This window comes from Plodia interpunctella, chromosome 22 (genome assembly GCF_027563975.2).
Source record: "Plodia interpunctella isolate USDA-ARS_2022_Savannah chromosome 22, ilPloInte3.2, whole genome shotgun sequence".
Taxonomy (NCBI): domain Eukaryota; kingdom Metazoa; phylum Arthropoda; class Insecta; order Lepidoptera; family Pyralidae; genus Plodia; species Plodia interpunctella.
The window spans coordinates 6710584-6721067 of record NC_071315.1 but is presented as its reverse complement, the minus strand read 5'-3'; the positions used below and the strand labels follow the sequence as shown (position 1 = coordinate 6721067).

General features: G+C 34.0%; 1 protein-coding gene across 3 annotated transcripts in view; it reads left to right on the top strand.

The window, feature by feature from the left end:
- The first annotated feature begins 1530 nt into the window (after nt 1–1530).
- LOC128679573 (uncharacterized) overlaps nt 1531–10484 on the top strand; it is a 141969-nt gene continuing 133015 nt past the window's right edge. For all 3 annotated transcript variants that reach the window (XM_053761904.1, XM_053761906.1, XM_053761903.1), the window contains exon 1: nt 1531–1833. The gene's annotated coding sequence lies outside the window, so the exon portion shown is untranslated. The remainder of the gene's footprint in view (nt 1834–10484) is intronic.

Here is a 10484-nt window from a genome sequence, read left to right as displayed (position 1 = left end):
CTTACGGAGTACCTACTAATTCCATGCGTTTATCATCATTATATATCTGTGATTTACATTTTAGTTTCACAATACATGTTAGATAGGGCTATAGATAGATACATTTATTTCCAAAGGGTGTTTATAAGAAAAAATAATCAGACGCCTTTGGAAAAATAATAGCATGATTAACTATAGGTACTTTTCCTATTATTTTAAAATGAAATAAAATTCTAATATCATTACTCTCATCAGGTACCCAACGATGACTCTATTTTGAATTGAAATATCTTTTTATCAAGATTGTTTTTTATTATGTTACGTCCACACACAAGTTATATATACGAATACGACAGGCTTTTGCGTTAGTTATCATAGCAAACAAAAGAAATAGCAATTATTGAAACGCTAAACTTAGTGCTATTGCGAATTATTTTTTTGCTATGCTGTGAAAAGGAAAGCGACGAAAGTTCACGGAAAGGTGCGAAACAGAAATTTCGTGTCTACCAAATTTTATACGTAGGTATGGGCATAGCGAGCGTAGCGTTTCCTGGCAGAATGAATAATAATATCTTGGCTTCAAAAAAGAAAAAATATCCATGAAATAAATGTTACCAGTTTATTGAAATACCCGGAAGTTGAGTAAATATAAATATTACTACGTCAATTTAATTGTGGTGATGTAGGTAAGACGTTAAAATTACACCATTTGTAACATTACACCTGTCTTTTAATTTTATTTTATTTTACTTAAACTTTACTTTTATTTTAATTTTATTTATTTATAATGTATTTTTAAGAGCATTCAAGAAATAAAAAGACGTATTATTGATTGTTATTTACTGTTTATAGTAATATCAATCGACATTACGAATATTTTTAAATAAATAAAATAATCGGACTCCATTCCTACTTATGAACGGAACTTATGACTTTCTATAAAAAATACAGACAAACCACAGCAGATTTGAAAATAAGTATTTATAACGAGGTAGGTACATATTTGGCTACTATTTTAAGACAATATTATGTTTATTGACATACTGAGACAGACAGAATTCATAAGTATATATATAAAGTCAAACTATATTTTAGCTAAAGTATGTTTTGTTCCTTTCTGCCAATGGCAAATATTAAAAGGTGCGATAGTGGCAAAACATATTTTAGCTAATATGCTTTAACTTTTTTATGAATATCTGGGGTAGCCTTTATCCATGTATCATAAGACATTGTCATCATATCAATAGAGTTATTTATACATTGTACCATTTATTTCAAAATTTCTAAGGAGATACACAGTACAAGTACGAGTAAAAGAAATAAAAAGTACCAAAAGAGCTCGTTGTAAGTAAATTTTGACTTTGTGGTATGGTGTTTTGATTTTCAACGTAATATCATTTTCCCCAATTATTAATTTAAATAAATACTAATATTATAATAAATAAATAAAAATATAGACACGTAATATCATTTTCCCCAATTATAAATTTAAATAAATAACAATATTGGGTAAGTTAAACCTTATACTGGCAACTTTTTGTTATTCGCATGAACGCAAGATGGCTGCCAATTTATGTGAACGCAAGGACATGTAGAAAAGTGATATCAGTTTTGTGTGATATTTCGTTTTTATTTGTGATAATAATTGTTTTAAATATTATCCTGTTGTTAGTGTTTGTGATTTATAAATCGGTCAGTGCAATTTGTTATGAGTTATCGATGATTACGAAGTCATTTGTGCAATACGTTGGATGGCTTAAAAAATGTTCAGTGTTAAATTGTGATTATTTATACAGTGATTGTCGTTTTTGGATCGCTATGACGCTTGTTGTTGGATGATATCTGTTTTATTTGGTAAGTACTGTTATTTTTTACTTTAGGGCAACGATCATGGCTTAAAAATGGGTTTGAAAAGTAGGGATAATGTAACCTATTTGTTGAGGTATCAAGACTTTAATAGCGTGGCTGTTGGGCCTGGCGCCGGTGGGCCGGCTGAAGCGTTCTAGCAGCTGTTAATTTCCCAAGCAACAGTCTAATCGTTTCCGTTAATAACATACACTAAAACTAGGTCTTTTCTATGCACCCGTGTTTTGTATAAAACAGATGTTTTGCGTGTCATACGTTTTTTGTTGTTCGATAAATATCAATTTGGAACACCTACGTGTCTGGTGTCGCACTTAGCTAAGTTCTTCAGCTAATAATTCATGCAAATTGCGTTCTCAGTCATTAAAACCGATATTTTTAGCTCAGTTGTTTGTCACACGAATCAAAAACATGCGAAAAAAATAATAAATAACTAATATGTGTTCAACTTAAAACATAAAAATAAAAAAATCAATTAAATTCTTAATAATTTGGGTATAATTAAAACTCTTCTTACTTCAGTTATAACCTTAAAGGAAATTTTAATATATTTAATTGTTCAATTTATCCCTAGAGTATTTACATGAAATTGGGTTTTAAAAAACTTATTCCAAATTTAACTAAGTAAGTTATAAAACTTACACTTTAATTTTGTGTACATAAATACATACTGAATTTCACTGATCCAACCATGAGATGTTTCTTGAATTGTTGATTACACGTAAGAAATGGGTTTAGTGTTATAATAAAATATTATTCACAACCTTTGATAGTTTACACAATGGCTGACACATAACCAATAACTTCATGTCTACATAAAAAGAATTACCAAACAAATATCATCTCAAATTACTGTTAGTACACTCTGTAGACTGTACCTACAGTAATTTGAGTTTGCAAATCAATACAATACAATACAAAAATTCTTTATTGCACAAATTATTTACATAGTATACATAAGTACAAAATGTATAATCACACATAGCATGACATTATGGTACATAGGTACATTGTGCAAAAGGCGGCCTTATTGCTGCAAGCAATTTCTTCCAGACAACCTTTTGGGAAATTGCTAGACGAGAAAATACAGTAATGCAGGTCGGATTTAACTGACATTTGTAAAAATAGACGTAATATATAAATATGTTAAAATAAATATCATAAACCTACATAAATGTTTATACTATAAACATACATACACACATTACATAAATATATACTTATATTGCACATAATTATGAATTATGAAGATATAGAGACTGCAGGAGAGAATGGAAATTCAGAAACAACTAATAAAAAAGGTAAATATCTTGACCTGAGATTTAAAGCTACTCAGTTGATTTAAATCAACACGCTATCCAAATTGATTGTAATTGCCTATTAAGCTTATTTCCACCAGTCGTCCCAATTCTAGCCTCGGGCTATTATTTTCACATTTTGTAATGTTACTTACCTACCTAGTTAATATGAGTTAGTTTATTTGTATGGAGGCTCATAGCTCAGCTTCACCATTCAGCTTGGCTGATGTGTTGAATCTTTGAATAAGTTATGAATTCAGAAGACTAAGTACATATTGACGACCTCGGTGGCGCAGTGGTAAAGTTCTTGCCACTGAACCTAGAGGTCCCGGGTTCGATCCCCGGTCGGGTCATGATGGAAAATGATATTTTTCTGATTGGCCCGGGTCTTGGATGTTTATCTATATATGTACATGTTATAAAAATATAGTATCGTTGAGTTAGTATCCCATAACACAAGTCTCGAACTTACTTTGGGGCTAGCTCAATCTGTGTGATTTGTCCTAATATATTTAATATATTTAGTACATATCTATTATAGTCTTTTAAAAGTATTGTAGACAATGCTTCTTGTCAAATTTCATTAATAGTGTAGCCAACAAAAAATAACTCATAGGAATCAATTTGACAAAATCATTATAGATTTCAGTTTATACCTTTTATGTATGTGTATTACGTACATAACAAGAATAAATCTAAAAGGTTTAAATTTTTGCTCAGCAATTTTTGCTCAGCTCAGCTTCGTCATTTGGCTTGGCCGATATATGCCGAACTTTTGGATGCCTATAGAATATATAGACCATTTATTCCAGTAGCCATTTAACTACCCAGTTATTATTGTTGCTACCTTACCCTTCAACATAATCTTTATAATTTTTTTAGGGTTCCATAAAAAATATACTGTGATACTTTTTATCGCATTCATTTTCGATATGTTAGCATAATATTGCGCTAACAGTTGCCTTAGCGTGACCAAAGATGTACGTAGTAACCAGTGTACAGTCTGGCGTTTTGGGAAGATACTGACCAAAAACTGAGCGTAAACCCATCTATGATAGTAATCATTGGTATGACATTGCACTTGAATACAGATAAAGGAAAAATCCGATACTGTAAATTAGTAAATAAATAAACAAAAATAAGCTGAATTTTACGGAACCCTCGGTGCACCAGTGAGACTTGCAGTTGATCCCTTTTTTATTGAACTAGTAAGCATTGCAAGTCTGTCTTAAACCCAGCAAAAAACTTCTAGCGTTAAAAATGTCTTGTCTTATACAAGGAAAGGCCCAAGATGTGGACTTGCCATTTCCAGCAAGTGCACCTAATTGATTGCAACTATGTAGAGTTGTAACATGAACACATTAACTGTGGAGTGTGCAAACCCCTCGTTCCTGTTCCACCTTCCGCGCGTTGCTTCAGTAATATTTGCTGTTTCATTATCGAAACATACAAAGTCCTCTTTGTATTACAATTTGTTCCAATAAGAGAACTCTCTCTCTCATCTGAGCATTTTCACGGTTTCTTGGTTCTACGTTGGGCGTCGGAGACCAGGGTCGGCTTTTCTATATTTTTGTCTCCACTTCGTACGGTCGGCAGCATTTACTAATCATGTTACTTCGCTATTAGCTTCACGACATCAAGCCCAAACTTCCTAGGTTTGCCCCTTCGCCAAGGCCAGGCCGGAACGGCATAGAGAGACATTTGTTCACTACGCAATTTGCCGGTCTGCGCAATACTAGCCGACATTTATTACTGGAATAAATGTCGTGTTCGATAATGTCATGATATCTTCGTTGCTTGTTTTGCACACTGTACACACACAAGTCCAGAGTTAATGTGATCGACGTATGTTATAATAGAAACAGTGTAACTTAACTACCTAATAGAAACAGTATTCATGTAGATACAATATTTTCATTACATGCAAACGGCCGGAACGCGAGACGTGTACACAACTATAGGCGTCTCGGATTTCAATCTGTGTGGTGTAGTGTTGTCGAAAAATCTATCGATACCGTTATCTATCGATAGTGCTGTCTATAGCACTATCGGTAGTTTAGATAATTTTCAAGCTAAACTATTTTGGATTTTCATTAGGAGGTGGAAATACTGTATTCATCCATAACGTCCATACCAATATTATAAAGAGAAAAAATATTTGTATTCTTGTTTTTTTGTTTATAATGATTAAACTCAAAAACTACTGGGCCCATTTTTATGAAATGTGGCACAGTGATAGACGATACATTCAGGAGTAACATAGACTACTATTTTATTATGGTTTTACCAATGCGAAGCCGGGGCAGGCCGCTAGTTATTAATACTGTGGTAAAAGTAATGAAACAGGCAAGTCGATAAGGTCCTAATGTAGCGTAATGTGAATTCATGGAACTTGTTAATGCCCTTTTAGCACTAGGTGTTGTCGACGCCTTCCTCTGTTTGCGGTGTTAACATTAAACATACTTATCTATATACTCAGCCAAATAAACAAACAAATCAATACAAATAAAGTAAAATCGCTCCTTTTTTCTCCAACCGGCAACAAACCACCTCTGTTATATAATATACGTTTCGTGTTATCTCACAGGTGGCTGGCTACCGGGGTGGAGAGGGAGCTTTTTTTAAGGGTCAATGTATTATTAGTGATCTAGATATAGTGTACTATGTAAATACAGTCAACTGTACATCAAAAGCTTGTTACGCATATCGGTCTGTACCATACTCAAATGGAATAATGTAAATTAAATACTTTTGCTTTTCCACCAGACATTACGTTGCTCACTCCATCCGGTCCACGGCAAAAAGTAACAATTAACTTTGAAAGGGGTTCGTAGAAAGTTTATCAACAAAAATGGGGTCGGCCACATTCAAACCCCATCAAGTTATCGACAGGGGATCGATGTAAAAAATTAAGTGCATCGAATTGTTGCCTCGCTTTGTAATTTTAGAGAGGCCAGGTGTATGGTACAGGTGAATTTTAATTTTAAATATGTAGGATTATTTAATATTTAAGGTATTTTAAAATAACACAAATAGAAGTAAAACATAATGTACTAAATAAATAGTAGTAGTATTATAGCTGTTAAACTCCCATTGCTGGGAAAAAGGTGTTCTCTTGCCATATTTTGTCGAATTTTTGATGTCATCCGACCATCTCGTCCTAGGCCTTCCTGTTTTCCTGTATCTGTCAGTTGGAATCCTTGAGGTCAATCTGTATGTCCATATGTATGCATGCGGCAGACGTGACCCGTTCAGTCCCACTTCAGTCTAGCTGCCTTAATAGCCACATCATCACTACATAGTATAACAAAGTCGCTTTCTCTGTCCCTATATCCCTATGTATGCTTAATTCTTCAAAACTACGCAACGGATTTTGATGTGAGTTTTATTTATATATAGTTTGATTCCTGAGGAAGGTTTAGGCGTATAATTTATTAAGGTTTTACATAAGTAAAGCAGCGACGGGCCGCTAGTCAACAATAAGTTATTTATTTAAACTATGTACCATGTACCTATTGAGATAGTTTAGTTTCATGCCGTGTAACTATCATACAGACTATTGAAATAGGTACATTACGATTTCGTACGCTCCTAAAAAACTCCTTATACCGAACTCATCTTCGCGTTAATGAAAGTTAACTCTTTCATTCACAGCCGAGAATGTAGCGGGGTTACCTGCTTAAACGAGGCCAAGGATGGCCTAGTACATCCGCGGGAGGTTTTGGAGTGGTCGTATTCGGTGGGATTGTGGGAATCACGCCTTGATTATTAACATTCAGATAAAACGTATTTTTAATATCAATCAGTCCGCAATACAAATAAAACATGACCTTCAAGTTTAGCAAACTTTGGCTCTACCTACTCAGTTATGGAAAAAGTACTTACTTACAAAGGAAAAAAAACTAAATTCCAACCATAAAACCATCTCGAAAATTCAATGCAACATTCTGGGAAAGTTGTTTTATTTCAACATTTCGTAACGTAGCAAATAAAATGTATACCTAATTTGCGAAACTTTAATTGTGGTCGTAATAATTTTAATTGTTATGGGAAATGTACGAACAACAGTAGGTATTATTACGTTAATTAATTCCCACTAGGGTAGCTGGTTTTGAATTGTAATTATTCGCAAAAACGAACCGAGAAATTTTAAAATCAAATTAATATTTGTATCAGCATTTCTTTGAAAAGTCCTAAAATCATCGTAGTCTTAACCTAAATTAAAAGTAATAAATAATATCTCACCATACCAAATAGTAGGAAAGCATACTCTGGGCTCCGACGCTCAACGGCTGAGGAAGAAACCGGGAAATGCACAGATGAGAAAGGCATTGTATCACCATTCTATATTAATAAGAAATCTAATAACAAAAAGTTCGCGTTTTGTATTTTATATAACTACTGTATTTTTTTTTTTCAACAAAGTCGAGTGAATATAAAAAAGCTATTATAGGAAATCCCCCAAACATTACTTTTACGGCTGGTTGGCAATGATATAAAGGGTCCCCAGACCGTTGCTCATGAATTAGCACGAAATTCGGTAAAGTTGTACAACACCTATTGTCCAACAGTAACTTTTTCAAATAATTGTACATTTGTTGGGTTTCGATTTGTCCGTTTCGCCATCCGAGATATTTTTGCTGCTCTTGCTTTAGTTGTTTACTGACTCGTTGAGTCTTGACGAAATCAAACGATGTATGAAAAGTTGGCAAATGATTGATTTTACAACGAATTTTAAGGGCGAGGTATAATGCTATATTAAATAGCAAGTTACATTTTATCTACTGCCTTCGCGTTTCTCGAATCTTGGCTCTGTCTAGCCCGTGAGGGATAAAGATGAGACTGTATCTGTTAACATTTTGTAAACATTGTTTTCACATTCTTAATTGCCTCGTAAGACATGCACGGAAATATTATGGAGTGATCTTATTTAAGGGCGGGAGCCACACGCCATTTCGTTCACAAATGCCAGGTTTTATCTCGCGACAGTTGTGATCCGTCCCATCTGTAACGAAAAAGAAAAATTTTCCATCAAGACCCTACCGGGGATCGAACCCGGGACCTCTCGGTTCAGTGGCAAGAACTTTACCACTGCGCCACCGAGGTCGTCATAGATAAAATTCACCTTTCAGAACTAGATATAAAATATAAAATAGTCGGAGACGTTGAGCCAAAGAAAATAACGGATTAGTATTGATAAAAATAGAGAAAAAATGTACGATTTTCACCTATAGGTGATTCCAGAGAAAGGCTTAGGTGTGTAATTTGGCATATTATGGCGTTAACCGAGCGAAATCGGGAAGGGCCGCTATAGTAGTTTTATGCAACAATATTTTTTTATCGTAGGTATTCCTAATAGAGATTCTGAATGGATGTGCTTATTTGCTTTTTTATATTTGATAAATTATCTTGTCTCTTGTCTTGGTCTACTTTGGAAACCAAACTTACCGATTCAGTTATTCGGTAAGTTTGGTTTGCAAAGTAGACGAAGGGTATGTCACGTTACAATAAATCTAAGTATACTAATAACAAGAATCCACCGATTCTCATCTCGATTAGTCATTATTGTAAAAGCTAACAAAATAATCTCGGATTTCATCTGTGGATTTCATTCATCTCATTGACAAGGTCACTACGTGGGCCTGTGATTTCGCGTATCAATACACACAACACTTGATTATAACATCACGCAACGGACTGCCACGCGACAAAACTATGTCTCAATAAAAACGCTAAGTGCGAGTTGCTGGCACATTAAGGGTTCCGTATTATAGCCGCGTGTAATTTAGGGTAATTAAGAAATTAGTTCGATATTTCTCTTCACACTTTTATTGTTTATTATTTGTATAACGTAGACATAATATTTTTTATCTTTTCCATCGATTTTAACACTTGAATACTGCACAGAGGCTGCTCTGAGCTGAGGCTTGCACTCACTCAGTGGTTCTAATCTTAAAGTAAATAAAATGTTTTCTTTGTATATGATAAATATTATAGTTCAGATTTACCCACGATTTACGATATATTTAGTTCATATTTTAAATGCGAAAGTGACTATTTGACCAATTTTCATGAAACATGCATTCGCTTCTAGTATATGTATGTAGCCAGGAGATGGGAGAACGACAAGGTTACATTTCATTTAGGTAAAACGTGGTAGTCGTCTACGCATACTGATTAATAAAATTTGCGACACGTCGTCGCCACATCGTGGCGGGATGCGGTTTGCACAGCGACCAATTTGCAATGTAGGTTGCAGTGATCATGCATACACGATCAGGCGAGAAGCCACCGGGCCTAAACTGGACTTTCAAAAACTACCAATTCGTATTCGTACGTTATCATATGTAGATACCGTCAGAAGTACACTGTTGGATATATATACCTCTTTCTAAATTAAATTCAGTTCGTTTATTTCGTGAACACAGGTTACATAATAGGTATAATACATTGAAATGAACTGACATAGAGATGTCTCGCCATAAGGCATACGACATTTTTGTCATAGGTTTTACAAAATTAAGTTACATAATATTTATACAATAATTTATACTATAAAGTGTCTACATAATTTATCTAATTGTCATGTGTATATACATAATTACATTAAAAGATAGATAGAATACTTAATTAAATAAATTGAAATTATCACTAACAGAATAATAAGCTTTTTTGATAAGTAGCTTTGATATTTCCCTCTTAAAATTATGTAAGTTATTTGTATTTCTTAGATTTTCAGGCAATTTAATTACCTGACCTGTTGGAAGCGGTAAAGTCTAGCTTATTTTGACTAATATTATATTGCATTGATTTGACAATATTGATTTAGCTGTTTAAGTCCTCCCCTAATTTCTTCCACCCATTTCTGTCTGTGGTGTTCTCTTGCAATTTCTTGTCCAATTCATTTAAGTCATGCGACAATCTTATCCTAGATCTTCCTCTTTTCTTGCATATGTATATAAGTGAACATAAAATACAATCACCCCAACCACGAAACTCTATAGCCGCGAGCGAGCACAATCGTCCAATCAGCGTGCACAAACATCGATACAACGTTAAAACAATGTCTAAAATAAATCAATAAGCAATCAGAGCCAGACCTGCGTAGTTTTGGCCGATATTCGGGTCACTGGATAAAATTGAAATAAGTTTTGACGCGAGCTGCGGCTGGACGGGAAAATTGATATTTTGATTGGAGTATTCAGCAGATTTTATGTATGACATACGTGGTTCAATGACCCAGTTTTTGGTAGGTTCCAAAAGCATTATTTTCGAATTAATCATCCGAATGAAATAGCTTATTTACTCCACAACAAAATGGCCATAAACATCAAGGGGTAATAT